The sequence below is a fragment of the Actinia tenebrosa genome, unplaced genomic scaffold (assembly GCF_029948245.1).
Source record: "Actinia tenebrosa isolate PJP-AT-01 unplaced genomic scaffold, QUT_ActTen_1.0 PGA_scaffold2__45_contigs__length_23673736, whole genome shotgun sequence".
In the NCBI taxonomy this organism is placed as follows: Eukaryota; Metazoa; Cnidaria; class Anthozoa; order Actiniaria; family Actiniidae; genus Actinia; species Actinia tenebrosa.
This window is the reverse complement of record NW_028292579.1, coordinates 19474163-19493197: the sequence shown is the minus strand read 5'-3', so window position 1 is coordinate 19493197 and position 19035 is coordinate 19474163. Positions and strand designations below refer to the sequence as shown.

The 19035-nt window shown below is 43.2% G+C and overlaps 1 pseudogene; it reads right to left on the bottom strand.

The window, feature by feature from the left end:
* Window positions 1–2068: 2068 nt before the first annotated feature.
* LOC148909524 (uncharacterized) lies at window positions 2069–5516 on the bottom strand (annotated as a pseudogene).
* Between the last annotated feature and the right edge of the window lie 13519 nt (window positions 5517–19035).

Sequence of the window (19035 nt, the reverse complement as noted above, 5' to 3'; positions counted from 1 at the left end):
CCTTTGCTAACTTCCAAGAGGTCAGTCTAACAAATCCTGTAGCCGGCGCGTCGTAGTGGCCGTCTAACGAAACACGAAAGAACTGAGAGTCTGGGTGTCCGTAGCGGTCGTAATATTCCTTTCAATCTCCTAGGCCTTTGAACGACGCAGGGTAACAATGTTTCATATCTAAGGATACCTATTCTTCCTCGTCGTATTCCATGTTCCATAAGCCGCCATGTCCATGTTCTACGCAGGCTTTAGATATTTCTTTGAATTCCTTTGGGGTTGGTTTCCACCCATTCCTTTTTTTTTGCGGCTAAGAAGTCCAAACTACGACTACTTAATACTTCATCTGAGAAATCTTCTCCTAAAGTGTCGCAGGCACTTTGAATGCGTTGATGTTCTATTTCTGGGCGATATAGAGTACCATCTTGGGTCATAAACTGACTTCCTTCCGGATCCATTAACCAAATAGAATTCTCATGGATTAACTCCACCAATGGAGAACTCTCGTAGACCTTTGTCTCTTTCTTTTTAGGAAATCTTAGTTCTCTCCAAGCATGCGCATTGTGTTGATAAATGACAATAGGAGCACCCCTACCGCCGTACTTATGCGTCCCAGGATAAATGTACCCATCCGTGATATCCTTTACGTGTATGCGCCTTTCTAAGGCAATTTCTAATTTCTTGATGTTTTCTATTGTAGCTCCGGCCCTCTTAGTAGCATCTTCCCATTTCCTGATGGCTTCTCTTCTCTTTGGGGTAAGCTTACCGCCCCGGGAGGAATCTTCAAAGAATTCCCTGACTAACTTTCCTACGCAGTTGCCGGGATGTCGCATTGGTTTGAGTTTCCTAACGTCTGGCTCCTTAATCTCATACGCACCGTAGATTACTACTGTAACAGGGTAAGCAACTTCGTAGAACAACATGTCGATGCCTACCAGCGCTCCGGGCCTGGTATTCTTGTTTAGGACGAACAAGCTCTGCTTACCAGACGCCCGGATAGGGTTACGACCTCTTTCTATCATCCATTCACCGTCGTAATACTTTATAAACGTTAACTGTAAACGGTAATTACCTTCAGGCATCAGGTTTATTATCTTTTCGGCTCTTTCTTCGTCCATGACTTCTTCTGTGTCTCCTTCTGTGAATATCGTGAAGGCGAAGTCGGCGTCCAAACGATCTAATACCTGGGTTCGCAGCTTGCGTACAGTTTTGTTTTGAATGCTTTTGATGGCGTCCATCTATATCTAGGAAATATTTTAACCTTCGTTTGCGACACAAATATTTTAACTCAGTAATGCGAACAGACACATAGGGACCTTACGGGTAATACCCACGGCGAACGCACGTACGTGAGGGCGGGTAATACCCATGTAATTCCGGGGGGTGGCCGCGGGTCCCCCTTACTGCTGCTTATCTCCACTGGTATGTCGATCCAATACAAAAAAAGACTTCTGAAACAACGAAGGGCATGTCTTCTTTCGAAATGTAAGATAAAATTTTGGGGCCAGTTGAAAACAGGATTCAGAGAGTCGAAAATTCAAAGGCTCATAATCTCAAACATCCACGCGCTACGGTATTGTTATGTCACGCAAACTCGCGTCTTCAGCGTAGTGAAAAAATCCCTTTGCCCGTAGAATGACTTAGATCATCAAAACGGACTAGCCAAATTATTTCTTATAACCTTTAACACATTTCAGTTGCATTTTGTGAGAAATTAAAAATTATATTTTAAACTGGAGCAACTCATTTCACACTGAAAATAGTAAAATTTTCTAACAAAGTTGAACGAACGAAACTCATTTGATTTTCCATCTCGCTACACGCAATTCTTAGGAATTTAAACATTAATTTTATATTTATTTAGCAGTTAATTAGAACTTACCAAAAATACAAGATAGATTCCATTCATTTGGCGCGCGATTTTCGATAGCGAGAGTTTATACATTTGCCGCGATCGGAACTACAAACAAATAGCACGATATTGCGTTACACACAGGAAACCCAAGCGCAAGATCTATAAAATAATAATAGCGGTCTTGGCTGTATACTGATTTTCTTTATAATTCTGACCATGAATCAATCAAACGGATCCCAGTACACAAGAACATGACTGTAAAGTTGTCCTTAAAAGATCGATATAAGGGGCCTTTCGACGACTGGTGATGTTATCCGTATCTATATCAAAATACTCACAAATGCTAGCAAGCATGTTAATACTTAATTGTTTAAGCCCATTAGACTTGTTAAGCCGACAAAGATTGTAGGTCTCGTATGTAATGGGATGTAGAAGCCCACATTGCTGGATGACTTGCTGGATGACCTCTCGCGTCGATTGATAGCCTTCTTCCTCTGTAGCTGCAGCGAATTGCTCTTCCGCTGCATCAGTAGCTAAGGTATCTACTGGTACGCCCTTCAGCTTTGCAGCTGTTCTACTGAAATACGATTGTATTTGCTGTGGTGTTAAGAACTCATCAATCGTGAACAGCCTGTTGTCATTGCTGTCTTTAGCATATCTCATGTCGCGCGATACAGTCCCTGCGTCAATCTTGTGGCCAGTTGCCTGTCCTATTAAAAACTTGTCGTTAAGATAAAGTTTCTGTCGGTCACTGAATCGCAATGTCTTCTTAGATCTTTTCAAAGCCCAGCCCATTGGTAGACAGTCATCTGCAGGTGAGGTGTAGAGCATCGAGCTGGACATATCTGGGGCACTATCAGCACCATAAAGTAATTTTTCTCGGTAAATAATCTTGGCCTTATCCATTAAGCTCTCTCTCTCTTGAACACGCTTACATTCACCATATTGGATGTGGTTTTCAAGAGAACTATATCTCTTGTACTCTTTAACGCAGCCATCTTTAGGGCAGGCGAAAAGTTTTGCGGTTGATCCTTCACTGTCTTCCACGTCGTCTTCCACTTTATCTTTTTCGTTATCTCTACTTTCTTGGGCCTCCACACTCTCCGGTCGTTGAATGATTTCAACAAAATCCCCTTCTGAAAAAGATTCGATAAACTTTGCAAAGGAAGGGCTTCGAAGATCTAACAAAAAAAGAAGAAGAAAAAAGATATATTAATTAGTTCTTATTTATTAATTCTCTCTCTCTCTCTCTTCATGTTCTTGTTTTTTCTTACATTCTTTTTTTCGTAATTTTTTTTTTCTCCCCTTTTCACTACCAGTTTATCATTTTCGTTGTGGGAAAAAACAAAAACGAAAACATATATAATGATCGCAATATTGAAAGCAATAAATAAGGAGTGCTTAAATAAAAATTTATTAATTACCTTGTTGTGTAGCCCAGTCAAGAGATTTCCCTTTACCAATGACATAGGCTTTCCACATCGTAAGCTTATCTTTGCTGTACTTGAAATTATTAAAAGGAATTAATCTCAACTAGTTTAATTCCCTGGATTGTTTGTAAGCCAGCAGCGTCCATCACAGCAACTCTAACACCACGCACACGACCATGGGAGAGAATGGCTTCCTTTAAGGCTTCTGCATTGCAAACATCGTGTCCTTCGTTAATGTAACGACGAACGTGTGCTTTGATCGTTGCGGCCTTACGATCACAAGAGCCTTTCCCTCCTTGAGGATCGCTAAAATCAATACGCTTAACTCTAATTCCGGTCTCTTTCTGCATGAAGTGACAGGCAGTTATTATAGCTGCACTGTGATAACACCCCGCGTTGTCTTGCTTGTACACAGCACCAGTGATTTCAGGATGCTCACTTTTGAGTTGCCTCTGGGTGTGTTCCATGATAGACACCACGTCGTCGCTGTCTTGGCTACAGTTTTTTGCAATGTGTACAAATGCTTGGTGCTGGAGCTGTCCTGCTGCTGTTCTTCTGACCACTACAGATATGTGCCAACTAATCCCTCTCTTTCCGAACCAATCGGTCTGAGTTTCTGGATACTTCTGGGGAAGAAATTTCATCGCCCAGTCTTGGGTGATCAACACTGTACTCTCATCTAATTCATTTATCATGTCGATTCGTGATTTGTCTTGTCTCAATGATCGAAGTTGGTGGGATTTCCAAGTATCTATTAGCCTGTATTGCCTGTTGACAAGAAAACATCATATCATCGCCCTTTTCGTTTCCTAGACGCTGCGAAACGTTTGCCACTGCGTTCTTGATTGAAGAAAGGACAGTTTTTAGTTCCTCACAAGAAGAGCAACTAAGGTCATGTTGGTGATCGCTACATGATGAACACAACTTCTTTTCATTTGGGTCGTTGAGTGCGTAAACAGTACATTGATCTTTCACTTGAGATTTCTCTGATATGTGAACCTATAATAAATTCATATCGTTTAATAATAAAATCACATATTTCACGTTCTTTTGTTCGTTTTGTGTGGTTTTGGGTTCTTGCCCTTTCTCCTTTTGCAAGAAAACGTTTTTTTAAATTTATAAATGAGCTTGAATAAAGAGATAAAAAAGATCTTAATTTTTTCAATGCGCTGTGGTACTGAAAACGGTTTTGTTTTGTTATGCATGATTACGAACCTTGTAGTCGTTTTTTTATATACTGCTTTCCTCTTTTTAGCATTCCTTAGCAGTTTTTGATCCAGGCTTTGTCTTGGCCATAATCAGCAAGTTGATTGATAAGGATAGTCAAGTCATCAAAGCCTTTTGCTCCATCTGCTGAAAGGTAATCTAGACCTTGGAGGGATTTTCGCACTGTGGCAGTGCAAACCGAGAGTATTCGGTACATGGTAGATGGACTTTGAACTTTCACATTACTTTCATTACAGAACTGGGTATACTGATTTATCATCCTCTGAGGAATCATAAGTCGTATGACGTTGGGAGTCTCTAAAACCTGACCATTCGATAAGTGCAAGTAACGTTGACCGAAGGGAAGATCCTGTACGACATGGCTGCTTGTTATAAAGGACAGGAAATGATCAAGCTGGTTTGGATCGATTCTAATTCGAGGACTTTTCTCTTTAAGAACAGGAGTACCCCGACCATGCTTCAGAATGTGCATTCTTGCTGCCTAAAAACGATACTTAGTCAGGCCGGGAATAAACTTTGGAATCTGACAAAATGTCACCAGGTCACTCATGATTGCAAGAATGATGCGTTTGGTATCCCAGCTTCCTGCATTTTGGTACGCTTCAGCCAAAGCTTCAAGATACTGTCTCTCGGTTGGTTGTAAAACGCCAAGAACTTTATCGACAGAGTGAGAGGATTGCACAGCTTCCCAAAGATTATTCGCATCACCCGGAGTTAAGACATCCAATACAGAAACAATGGCTTCGGTGGCTCTATTGATGTAGACGTTCTTGCTAGGCTGGCTCATATTTTCTCATGGTTTATTGGGCTGTCCAATCGAACCACACTCTGCGTTACCTTTGCACACTCGTAGAAATTCGTTTAACTTCTGGAGTTTCTGTTTTGAAAGGTCTATGGAGCCATTACTACTCTCTGTTGAGTCTGAAAAGATCACTGCTGGGTCCTCCTCTAAGTTCAGCTTCTCTAATGCATATTGCAAATCATCTAATAGCTGCAAAAGAATTTGAATCATGTTACCCCACTAGCATTATTTACTCGATATCATCTTGAACGATGATTCTCAAATTATTTACTTACTTCACTCCCCGCGTCACTGTTTTTTGTTGCACATTCACATGAACCAATGTCAGGCTCTTCAACGTTTTGTTAATCATCTGAAGTTTGAATGACCGGATCTTCTTCATTCTCGGGTAGGGATCGATATTGCAGTAAATCATCTTCAGACTTTAATTGCATTCGACATTGTTTGCAGATTGCTAGAAAACAAAACATTTCTGACTCAGTTGTGTAGGCTTACATACGTAATTACCAACAGTAGGGACATATGGTTCCGCAGTGTAAGAGTGTTACTTCCATATATGGACTATACGGGGATGATCCGCTGAACAGGGTATGGTTTTTCGAGCTTCTTGTCATAAACAGAATATGCAATTTCACTCAAGTTCCAAGTTCTTCTTGGTTTTCCTGTCATATTCAGGGTTTCTACTTTCCTATTGACCGAAACTGGTCATTATGGTAGTAAACAAAAACAAACAAAAAGAAACCATACGCGATCGCGAGATGACATGACAATTGAAACAGGAACTCAGTGCAATAAATTATATGTTTTTTCATAAACAGGGTCTACAAATTTGAGTTTTTATGTCATAAACAGGGTACCCCTTTCAGAATCCCAGCGGAACACCCCTACCAAAATTCTGGCGGAGTACCCAATCCGGGGTTTGTGTGTTGAGTAAAAGGGGTAGCTGGGAGTGGAACTGGGCGATGAATGCAGAACCAAGGTAATAAAAAATGTATCCATTGAGTAGTAGATTCTCTATTTGTCTTTGTTCATTTTGATCTGTGATGGCAAGATATGTCATAACATTATTATCAAAACTACCTTTATTGGCAGATACAAAATTATAAAAAAATACTCACGTGTCCCAACTGGAGTCAAGTTATTTGTTAATTGATAAAGTCCCTTTGACTGTTGGTTCGTAAGACCACGATCGCCTCTGTACTGATTTAGTTTGTGTTGGGCCCAACTCACTGGCATTGAGCAAGTTTTTTTAAAGCAGCGCCACCTTATTCCATGTTGGTCTCGGAGCAGCAGTAAGGGGGATCCGCGATTGCTCCCTCGATTCACACGGGTACAACCCAGCCCAGGGGATAGGGCGTCGGCATCGGGTATTATTCGCGTCGCGCTAAATAATTTCTGCTTTTGTGTCTAAAATGTTCCATAGATATATGCACGAATGTAAAGAATTTGTCTTTGACGTCTGCGTGAAGTGTTTAAAACCCAAGTTTGTACCAGAACCTTTGAAAAAGTTAGTTTGCTGTGGTAAAAAGATGCAAATAGAAGAAGATACGTCGGCACAGTGTTACGAATGTGGTAAGAATATCAGAAACGCCTTGCCTTGTGCTACCAGGGAACAATATTACTCTAACGGTGGTCGTAAGAAAACGCCATATAAGAGAATAAAGTACTTTAGAGACTGGATGAGTCACATCCAAGGTCTTCGACCGGTATATTTAGACGACAAGGTAAAAGAAGAAATAGTAGATCATTTGGAAGAACCAACCCCGCAAAGCTTAAGGAAAACGCTGAAAAAATTAAAGCTAGGGAAATATTACAAAGACATTCCCTATCTTTTGTCTGAGATTACTGGTAAGTCTATTCCGGAAGTGCCTGATATGCAAAGAGCCGAGTGGATGTTTTGTCGTCTGGATAAGGATATTCCTTATTACCCTGACGTAATTTACGAAATATTTTACAAAATAGACCCCAAACACTCCCTCTTGGGATGGATTCCGAGGCGTTGACGTCACATAGCAACGCCAACATTCCTTTTCCTCATAACAACCAGCGTTTTCCGAGCACACGACCAAAACCCGAGCACGCGACAAAAAGCCGAAGTAAGTTTGAAATGTAAACAACCTCGGCGAGAAATTAATTTGCATATTTTCCAGACTGACGTTCAATATGCAAATAGAATCCTGTTTCGCTTTTCTCAAAGCAGATGCTTACTGAGCGAGCTTTTTTTGGAGCTCTTCTTTGGCTTCCTGATAGATCTTCTTGCGAGATTCCTCGGACAGATCTTTCACGATGGTTTTTTTGTTGCCTGACTTTAATTCCTCATACTTCTTTTCCTCCGCGAGAATCAAAGAGAATTCAACATCGTCTATTTTACAGTCGACGAGAGCTTTGGAAACTAAGTCAGTGATCGCATTAGACTTCGCTCTGGCGAGGGCTATGGTGGTGTCATGCTTAGATATTTTAGTAGACAACTGCTTCATAATACCTGTAGCAACAGCTGAGATAATTCCACAAAATGCCCCAACGCCCGCTAAGGGGACTCCAACGATTATTCCCGGTCCAGCGAGTGAAGTAGCAACACCAGAACCCGTCAAAGCTACGGACAAAGATCCTGTAGTTATGGCTATTTTATACAAAGTGCTCCTAGCGCGTGCGTATTTTTTTCTGACATTCTCGTAGTGTTTTGTCTGACCATCTAGGTAAGCTAGGATTAAATTTGCTTTATTCAAGCGGAAGTTTTCAACGTCATTTTCGATGGGTAGCGTAGCATGATAATTAGGAATATCTGGGTACAACTTAGGTGCCGTTGGTATAACATCCATTATATACTAATGTACGACGCTTTTGGAAACGACATTCAATCGAATGAAAGGAGTTACTGGGCACCGCCTAAGGCTTTACCAGTCGAACGTAAGGCTTTACCGGCCGTGTCTAGGAAGGCGGTAGAAAAGGAGTCAAACTTCCCAAAGAATTTATTGTCAACGACGGAGAATTACCCACTTTACGACAATAAAGATGCAGGTGACTTTGCTACGATGGTTACCTCTTTGGAGATTCCTGTGGGGCCTACAACATTTAAGGTAAGAGTCAGAGACATTTTCAAAGAGACGGCTATAAAGCATAATTCAGGTAAAGAAGCCCGCGAATGGCTATCAGGGCCCAGCATGCGGTATTGGCCGCAGCAATTGAACTTTGCAGTCTGGGCTGCTACTAAGGGATGTGGAATTGCTGTGGATATGTTCCATATTCCTTTCTTGCGATTTCACGTAGCGTTTACCATGCGCAGAATCCTAAAGGAGTTAGGCGTGCCTTTACCGGGTGATGAGGTCTTTAATGCAAAAGATAACCATTACGATAAAGTCGCCTGGGAACGTCTGAAGAATGAATTCCATCTTCAGGACCCCGACTTTCGCAACAAAGAAGGTGCAGCAAATGGTTTAGGAGAGACCTATACTTATGCATCCTACGTTGGTGCCAGCATAGAAACGCCTGGCATGGGGTATCCTAGCTCCTATGAATTCTCCGACCTAGGAGGCAGTGGTACAAAAGGAAATCTAATCTACTTCAAAGAAAGTAAAGAAAAGTATCCTTGGGCGCCTTTCTTTGCCGCGAAAGGGTTGGGTCTGAAGAATCTAGCGAGGATTAATCGAAGCATCGAAACCTTTGTCTACTGCGTCTTAGGAGCGCAGGTTAACACTCGCAGCCCCATCGTAGATGCCCACGGTGCGTCGCAAGAAACGCAACAGGTATTCATGGTGCTCTTTGAAAGTGCAGTGATTGAGAATGAAATATCCAAATCGGTGCAAAGATACCAGTCAGCAGTGCAACATTCAAAAGTTAGACTGGATTACGCTTTGTCACCAGGCTGTTGGTTATTACCCAGTGATTTGGTGATAAATACCCAGTCTGTCGTCGGTTACAATAACAAACTGCAGAGAGCAACTAAAGACATGAAGATTGGTAAGAACGATGTGAACTCTGCTACCACGCGAGGAATTCCTCACTTCGTAGAGAAGCCTAAAAACGACCACTTAGAGAAATTCGTAAAAAAGACTCCAAGGAAAACGATCTTGCCTACGATACCTGAGGAAAATGACCACGACGCTTTGAAATTCGGCTTAGCAGCCGCAGCAGTTGGTGTTGGGTACTATATATGGATGTGAGTAACCCTTACGTAGCTAATGAAGGACCTAAAGGCGACACGGGAGACCAAGGACCACGATGACCAGCTGGATCGATAACTCGTGCTGATGCTGGAATTAGTTTGTCAACCACTATAATGCAATTTATTTATGAGAATGGAAGAATCACACGTGGTTCTAACCAGGATACGATTAAGGAAATAGATAGTTCTAAATACAACCACGTTGAGGTAATCGTTTCGTATCGGGCGTTTAATGGAACCATATTGATACGAATGCTACAAGATGAATTCATTGAAGGGTGGTCAGGTCAGTATTACGTTAGGATGAGGTTTAAAGGTAAGGATTACGTTAGGATAGATAAGGTCGGCCACATGGGAGTAGAAAGCGTTACCTTTATGAATATATGATGGATTACGCCTACGTTGCTTATAAAGCTGAAAGGAGATACGACAGGAATCGTTGGGTTGACGTAGAAGGGATGTCTGTGAGTTTGAATTACTCAGGAAGGAAGCTGATTCTATGTAGCATTTCCATGGGTACGGACAGCCACGCTAACGTAGGCTTCAGATTTTTGGATGACAACGGCGTGCTGTATCCTATGTCCGCGAAGACAAACCACAGAGAACCCGTACATTTTTCCGTAGAACCAAACCCCGGTAGCTACGAGAATCTTACGACGTGGACTTTTCAAATGATAGCGGATTGTCATGGAAAGGTAAAATTGCAAATGCGTGTGGACGATACAGGCTTGGCTGTAATAAATAGCATTTACGATCGGAGAGATAAAGAATACAACCATAAAACTTTGAGTACTTTGACGGTGCTAAGTTTACCCACGGCGCCTACCATGCTAATAAACAACCCTCATGCGATAGGGTTAGACTACGTCTATGTAACTCATACGGGTGAACAACAGTACGACCAGGATTCTTGGCAGGATTTCATGTCCGTAGACCTTAACTACTCCGGTATGAAGTTAATCCTATGCAGCGTTAGCATCAGTGGTAGAGATGGTGCTAACATAGGCTTTAGATTACTGGATGACCGTGGTGTCTTATCTCCCGTGCGTAATAAGGTAGACAGGAGATACCCAGCGCATTTTTCCATAGAACCCTGTCCTACGAGTTGGGAGAACCTCACCGTATGTACTTTTCACATGATCGACAATTGTAAAAGGAAAGTAAAGCTGCAAATACGCGTAGATGGCACCGGTAGAGCGTCGATAAATGGCTTAGTGAATAAAAAAGATGCGCCTTACAATCACGCTGCTATTAGTACTATGACGGTATTAAGTCTTACCTGAGATATATGGAGAACCCGCATGTGAAAGAAGATTGGTTCCTTTACTATTCCACAGAAAAAGAATACGTAGACGACGAATGGCAAGACACCGGCCTATGGGTGCAAGTAGGAGGCTTAGGGTTGATCCTATGCACAATTAGCATTAGCACAGCAAATTCCTGCATCGTAGGTTTCCGACTCGTAGATGAAAACGATCGTCCCCTACCTCCAAACAGAAAAAGAGAAAACTCAAGGCATCCAGCGCATTTCTCCTGCGAGCCTTATACGTTATCCCCTGAAGATCTTACGCCAGTTACTTTCCATATGATAGCTAATTGTCAATATGCAAAGCTTCAAGTTCGTCCCAGCGATTTTGACATTAACAATGGATTAAAGGGCACTGTTAAGCTAAATTACAGTGGTAAGCGAAATGCTACTTGGCATCACAAACCACTTAGTACCATGTCCGTTATACCTTTAATTTCTTCAGGATAACAACGCCAACGGCTACTACTAAGATCCAGATGTTATTTCCTAGGAACTTTAACACTTCACCACCGGCTCTTAAAGCGAAAGCCAACACGCTGCCAAGCAGCCCAGGAATGCCGGCTGCCATTCTTTTCCCCAAATCGGCTACGCTTTTACCGACGCCTTTGACCGCAGCACCCGTAGCTTTAGTAGCGCTGAGGATTGCTCCGACGACACCGGAAATAGCGACTGCGAATACCAGCGGCATACCATATTTCGTCAGCAGTCTTTTCATTTTTTCCTTAGTAGTCAGACCCAACTCCCTTTCCAAGCCTTCTCTTTGCGCCTGTAATTCCCCAAGCCTTTCCTGAAGTGACTCTAATTCCCTTTGAGCCGCTTCCCTTTCTTCCTCAGGACGAGTTTGATCTGCGACTATTTCTTGCTGCCGCTCTACCTGCCCCTCCAAGTCTTCGACGGCCTGTGATAATTGTCGTACTGGTTCTTCCTTGACGTTGATTTCCGTGTTAAGCTGCCGTTCCCGCATTATCGAGGACTCTAATAATATTCCTACGCTCCTAAGTTCAGCGTCTCTGTCTCCTATGTCTGACACTGCGCGGTCAAAGTTTCCTCTGGCTTTATCCCTTTCACGAAGCAATTTACCAATCCTATCCTTATAGTCGTCACCTTCCCTCTCATGGGAATCGATCGTAATCCTTAATTGTTTCATGTACTCATTGTCTTTCTCATCCATATCCTGCTTTAGCATTTCGATTTCCTCTAATGCTGACCTCAATTCGTTTTCCTTCTCCTCGTATTTCTCAATGTATGACCTTAACTTTTCAGCTTCTTCCAACGCTTCATTGCTTTGCAGCTGTTCCTCTGCGCGCTGCCGTTCTTGAGTGACTTCATCTACGTAGGAGCTAAATGCTTTTAGTACTTTCGTGGTGTCTGCTGCGCTTTCTTCTAGCTGATTTCGCAAGTTAGGTTCTCCTAATGCTTCCTTAAGGGTCTTAGGGATGTTCTTATTTGCGTAGTAGTTACCATTGATATCCCTAATCACATATGGTCTTGCGTCGACTCTTGCTAGCCTGGCTATGACGACTTCGCGACCACATTCGTTGTCAGTATCATACATGACTTGAACTTTTCTCGCATCCCAGTTTGGGAATTCTTCCTTGATTCTATCGAAATCGTCAGGCGTCTTCTCAGCCTCTAACTCGGCTTCCATTTGCTCCTTAAGATCTAATATTCATTTTGAAGTGGGTGGTTCTGGGGCGGGTGCACGTAATAACCGATCCATGAGCGACGTCGTTTTAACCTTTGGGATATTTACGACAATATCACGTACTGGTGGTCGATCTCTTGGACCTAAGTCTTCCATTCGTAAGTATTCTGGCAATGATTTTCCAGGATTCCTATTACGCCACTTTCGTTTAAAAGAATGCAAAGCATCGCGGGCTCTAGCACCATACTTACGTCTTAGATTATCAAAAAAGCCCTGTCCGCTTGCGTCATCTTTAGGCATTAATAACTCGTATTCTTCGTCGTTAATGTCGATTTGGCCTTCCTTGGCAAGGGGGTCGAAATCCATTTCTTCCATTATATATGATAAGCTCAAAGTTAAATCCCAACAAATTACCTAAGCAAGTAGGAGGGTTGAAGGCAGAAAGAACCTTTCATAGGGTCACCATTACACCTAGCAGTGCAAACCCAGGAGAAACCCTGCGTGTAGGCGTGCCTAGACTAACGGATAACCTAGTCTTGGTTCCTGGCACGTTAGCGCTAAGATTTGACTTAGCAATACAGCCAGATACCAAGGACAAGTGATATACGGTGAATAACGTAGGCGGGAACCTAGTCTCCAAAATGCGTGTGAAGTTTGCCGGTGAGTCCCTCTTGGATCTTAGCAGATATGATCTGTACGCCACGTACAAAGACCTGTGGTTAACGGCCTTTGACCGCGCACAGAAGGTAGAGCAGGGAATCGGAAGCGTTATCCTTCGTAAGCTTCGCAGCGATACCAACCCAGCGCCTACGGACTCCAGCGGAGCAACCGCAGTAGCAGATGCGACGAGGGTAAAGACTGCCTATGGTAGCAAGTATGTCATACCATTGGACTTCGAAGTGATCACCACGCACGGCGTCTACTACCCCCAGCAGTTAAACGAACTAGAGTTCGAAGTAACCCTGGCAGACACTGTGAACATGCTAGGGAGAATGGCCACCGCAATTAGCGGCACCGTGGACCCCTACAAAATAACCAATTTAGAACTGCAGTACGAAACAATATACAGCGAAGAGTTGGCCCGCAGCGCCGGCATGGAATACAGCTCCGGAAAGGCATTCCTTTACGACCACGTGACAATGTACAAGCCATTTACCTTCCTGGACAAGACGGATGAGATAATCAATGAAAGCGTTAACATCCCCCGAAGAAGTCTCACGGGGTTGATGTTGCTGTTTGCTAAACCCTATGATGCTGGTAAGCGCGACTCTGAAGCCTTTTACAACCCCAACATTACTAACGTCAGAGTAAGTATTAACGGAGTACCTAACAAGGTCTACTCCCAGGGAATAAAGCCTGCAGACATATACAGGGAAGCAATGCGCAAGTTTGGTAACCAGGTGACTCCCGAGGAATTCTTTAAGGATAAATATGCGTTATGGATTGACATGCGCACCATTAACGACGAGGACATGCACGGTCAGGGTCTGCGGCTGGTTAACACCCAGGACGGTATTACTTTGGAGATCAGGCGCACAAAGAATTCCTCCGCGGGCGACAGTGACAAGATAAATGGATATATCTTCGTTGTGTCTGACGCGCAGCTAAGCGTAGAAGGTAACCAATTGAAGAGCGTTGCGTATTGATTCATCCTTAAGGAGAAAAAAGATAGAATATCTTTTTGATATACCATGTTACGAGTCTTTGAAAGCAATGACATTAAACTGCAATGCATAGCGCATGGCGACAAGCTGTACTTCAAAGCGAAAACGTAAGCTACTGCCTTAGAATACGTTAACTCCTGAAAGGCTGTCAGCGACCATGTTTCAGAGGAAAACAAGGTGACTTTATGGGACTTAAAGGGTGTAATTCGGGGTTACACCCTTAATGAGCAGCCACATACCGTCTATGTGACGGAAATGGGTCTTTACGAATTGATATTTGGATCTGAGAAGTCTGCAGCCAAGGAGTTTAGGAAATGGGTGCTTGGTGAAGTCTTGCCGGCATTAAGAAAGACTGGTAATTACGAATTAGAAAGACGCTTTAATAGCCCTAACAAGTTGGTGTTCAAGATAGAAAATGAATTTGACCTACATAAAAAAGTCGTAGATTACGTAAGGAAATACTATCCTAGTATGCTGATAGTTGCCGGGCTTGGTGAACTGCAGGATACTTCAGATAAGAGGATTAAATGTTGGCAGAAAGGATATCAGAAAGGTCAACCGGATTTAATGATTCTCGACGCCCATAAGAAATACAATGGCTTCTGCTTGGAATTGAAGACGCCCAAGGAAAATGGAATATTATCCGACGCGCAAAGGAAGATGTTGAGTAAGTATGAAGGAAACGGTTATAAGGTGTCTGTTAGCAACGATTACGACGACATTTGTAGGGGCATTGCTGAGTATGCAAAAGGCATTCGATTGCCTTGTAGGTACTGCAGTAAGCGCTTTAAAAGCGAACAGACTTTACAAACGCATTTAAAAATATTTCATAGAATATAATGATCAGGCAAATACATTGGAGAGACCTTATTGAAGGAATTGCATATGAAATAAAAAATTACGTCGTCTTCGAGGACATCAACCGCTTGCGGTTGGTCCTGAAAGACAACGACGGCGTAGAGTACTCCCTGTGGGCGCCTGACAGAGTTAGGTACGTCATACAAGGCGAGGAATTCACCCATCTACGTTCTTACGGTAAGCAGAATGGTCGCTGGGAGTTTGACATCGAAAGGATAGTCACTCCTTCGCCTCTTTGTAGTTAGACGTAGCAATAGTCACCACGGAAGTTGTCTGTGGTGACTTTTTTATGCAGTCTCTTGGGGGTTCGCATGTAATACAGTCCATATATTGAAAGGGTTATTAGGAATCCTCCTAGGAAGGCGGCTGCGTAGGTTATCATATATCTCAAAGGGATGTTGTTGTTGTTCTTTGTTGGGGTGTTAGTAAGGTCTAAAGGATTTCAATGTCTGTTGTTGTTGTTCTTTTGTTAGGAACGTTCTTGGTTTTTGTTAAGACATTGAAAACCAAAACAAGCAAACAACAACAACAACGCTGATCATCATTACGACATCATCATCAACCCGTAACAAACAACAACAACAACGGTCTACGGAAAGGCTTTCACCTTCAAATCCTTAAGACATTTAACAACGTGTTCACCATTCCTGGGGCATTCACAGTTGTCGCAAATACCTTCCCAGTGAGACCTCTTAGTCCACGGTACACCTTCTTTGAACGTAAAGAACGGCACCAGGCTACGTAAACGCATCTCCTCAGCGCAGCACTTCCTTACGTACTCTTCTTTATGCTCACAGCGTATCATAATATCACCGCATTCGTAACAATCTACGTCCTCTAAGTCATACCTATCCTTACGAAGTTGATAGATATCTTCATGCCTTTCCATATGCTCCGCCAAATTCCTGACAGACTTACCACAAAGGTCACAGGAGCTGCCGCAGACACCGTGTCGCACGTGGTATTCCAGACGCTGCCTAGAACTAAACTCCTTACAACAGTCGACGCATTTGGTGACGCACACCTGACTATCAATGTGGTTTTGCAGCCGCCTTACACTTTTGAACTCCTTATTGCACATCGTACACTCCATATATAATAACAATATGTTATCCTTTAAATGGGATACCTTATGAAGTCCGCAACTGACTCCTTAGCCCACGTTGCCATCGTTATCAGCGCGCCAAACCGTTCTGCACGCTTCAAACCGCACATTTCCTCATAAAGCTCCTTTACGCGTCCATTCAACCGGTCTATCTCCTCCCTTTGCATCTCTACCGTCCTCTCCAGGTCTGACTTTTCTTTGACGACGTTAACCATTGCTTTGACTGCTTCCACTGGTGTGTAGGCACCCTCCATATATATGAACCCAGATCACATGCCTAGTAACGCTTTGATAGTAGGGCCTACCGGCTGCGGAAAGACCCAGTTCGTCGTGGAGCAGATATTAGGACCCTTTAGGTACCGATTTGACTACATAGTGCTGCTTTGTCCCACCTACGTGAATAACCGCACCTGGACGGGCGTAGGAGTAAAAGATGACGACTTCTTCGTAGATATCTTAGACCCTAACGAGTTATCTGAGCATCTTAAGTTCTGGCACAAACAATTCCCTAAAGATACGCAGACACTCCTTATATTTGACGACATTGCCTGTGGGGACGACGTAAAAAGACGCACTTCCGAGCTCGTTAAACTCGCCTTTAGCGGCAGACACGACAACATTAGCGTTTGGTTGCTCTCGCAGCAGCTTACCAGTGTCTCCAAGCCTTTTAGAGAAAACATAGGATCGCTCGTAGTATTTTATACTCCGAGCCGATCTGACCTGAAAACCATCCTCTCAAACTACGGCGGTGAAATATCCAAGGAACAGTTACACGAATACATGCGGCATCTAAAGACGCACCAACATTCCAAGATGATCTTCTCTTTGAGGTTTCCGTATTCCATAAAGATCTGCAATCTTTAACTCCTAATGTATATGGAGATTGAGCAGCTCTTAGATGAAGTCCCCACACAGTTAGATGAAAGTAACGTTAAGGAACAACTTAACATCCTTGTGTCATCTGGGAAGTGCAAGGAAATGATAGGCTAGGAACTTACCCATGAGCAGGTTAATAAGTTGTCGGAAGAGGAAGTAAAGAAGTTCCATAAGAGGTATGAGGCTGCCCTTGCAAGTAAGACCACGGACGCCGTAGCAGACTCCGCTATCCGACTTGCCACCAAGCTTCTCGGACTTGCACTGCCCATAGACAACGTGGAGCAACTACAGAAGGACATAAGAGATGACTATGTCATCGCCCAAGAACTTAAGATAACCTGTGGGTGGCTGTCTTTGAAGTGTGGTAAGTTAATGGCAGTCGCCTCTGCGGCACTTCACGTAGCTCAGCATGTCGACTTGAAGGAGGTACTGGTGTCTTGGAAGGACTTCAAGAAGGACAGAGAAGCACTTGCCGAGGTACCTAATCAAGTCGTCTCAAGTGACTTATCAAGTCCTTCTTAAGTACTTACCCAGGTTACTCCAAGTACCTAGCCAAGTCATTCCCAAGTACCTAGTCAAGTCATCAAGTCCTTCAGGTCCTTAGTATAAATGAGTGAAGCTGAATCGAAGGCAGAGCAACCTCAGGAGGAGCAAAAGATCACCAAGGCTAAGTCTCCGGGCAGAGTCGCTGCCGGAAAGAAGCTCGCTGAGATAAATAAGAAGAACAAAGCAAAAAAGGAAGAAAAGGTGGAAGAGAAAGAAGAGGGATCCCCCATCAATTTAGGCTACATAATTGGCGCATTAGGAGTCGTCATAGCTGCAGGCAGCCTTTACTTGCAATGGAAGGCAGCAAAGCCACAACAAGTGGAGTGGAAAGCACCGCATGTGACGCAGGAGCCTAGAAGCAAAATACCCGTGATGGAATAACCTTCTCGCTTTGTAATATAATGTCAACCGCGTTATTGAAAACTGTTGAAGAAGCAGCTATTATTACTTCCATCGTTGCGGGTATTGGTTGGGTAGGTAAGAAAGTGCTCAAAGAAGACTTTACTGAAGACCCAAGTAAGAGCTTCGCTAACTTTGCCAAGATGACTGCATTCGTTGGCGGGGCTATCATGGTAAACGATTACCTGCGGAAGGAAAAGTATATCCCATCGACGATGTAAGACCCTAGATATAAATGGCTATGTTAGGAGGCGCCGTACTTGCGGCTTTAGCATTCACTGGAGCTAATTATGGTGTCAGGTATTTGGATAGAGTGATTCATGGAGATCAAAATGGCCTAGAGGAAAGAAAAAGGCATGACTTAGCGCTGGAGAAGTACCAAAGGGACGTGGCGGCTTGGAATAAGAAAAGACAAGCCTACAGGGATTGGTTAGAAAAGAATTACGCAGATAAAATGCAGGCGGATAAGAACTTCGAAAACACTGACTATGCCTTAAAACTCTATGCGCAGACACATCCTTCATTGTCACAAAGACCTCAGTTCAAAAATTACTACCAGCCTTCGAAAAGACAAAAAACTAACGAGCTGGCTTTCGTAGGCGTAGCAGGCTTAGCAGGCGGCTTAGCCTTGTCTTATCTGTAATATATGATAGTCTTTTTAAACGGCGACAAGAATGACTTCACCACTTACTTAAATCCTCCCATTAAGGCCTCTAAAGTACGGCTGGTCAGCTGCTCTTTTTATAATTCTTGGTACAATTTAATAGGTGGTAGCGTTACCGTTTCTGGGACGGCAAACGCAATACCAAATTCCCACTACACGCCTTTGACGCTGGCAAAGGAGTTAGCTAAGCATAGCATTACCCTAAAGACAGGCCTACCACACGAATGGGGTTTGCAGACACCTTCTCAAACCTCTATTAACCAAGCTATTAACGACCTCATAGGTACGAAGTCCGTCGATAATAAGCTTACATATTCTTGGAAAGTACCTGCAGGCTATGAAGTCTATTGCGACTTGGTTCGCTCTGTTTCAAATGGCAAGCCATCTCAATTGATGTCCAAGTTCCCACCCAAAGGTAATCCATTTGACCTCGTAGAATACACACCCATCTCCTTACGCTATGATCTGTCTAATGACCTAGTAGAAAGTATTCACATTTCTATCA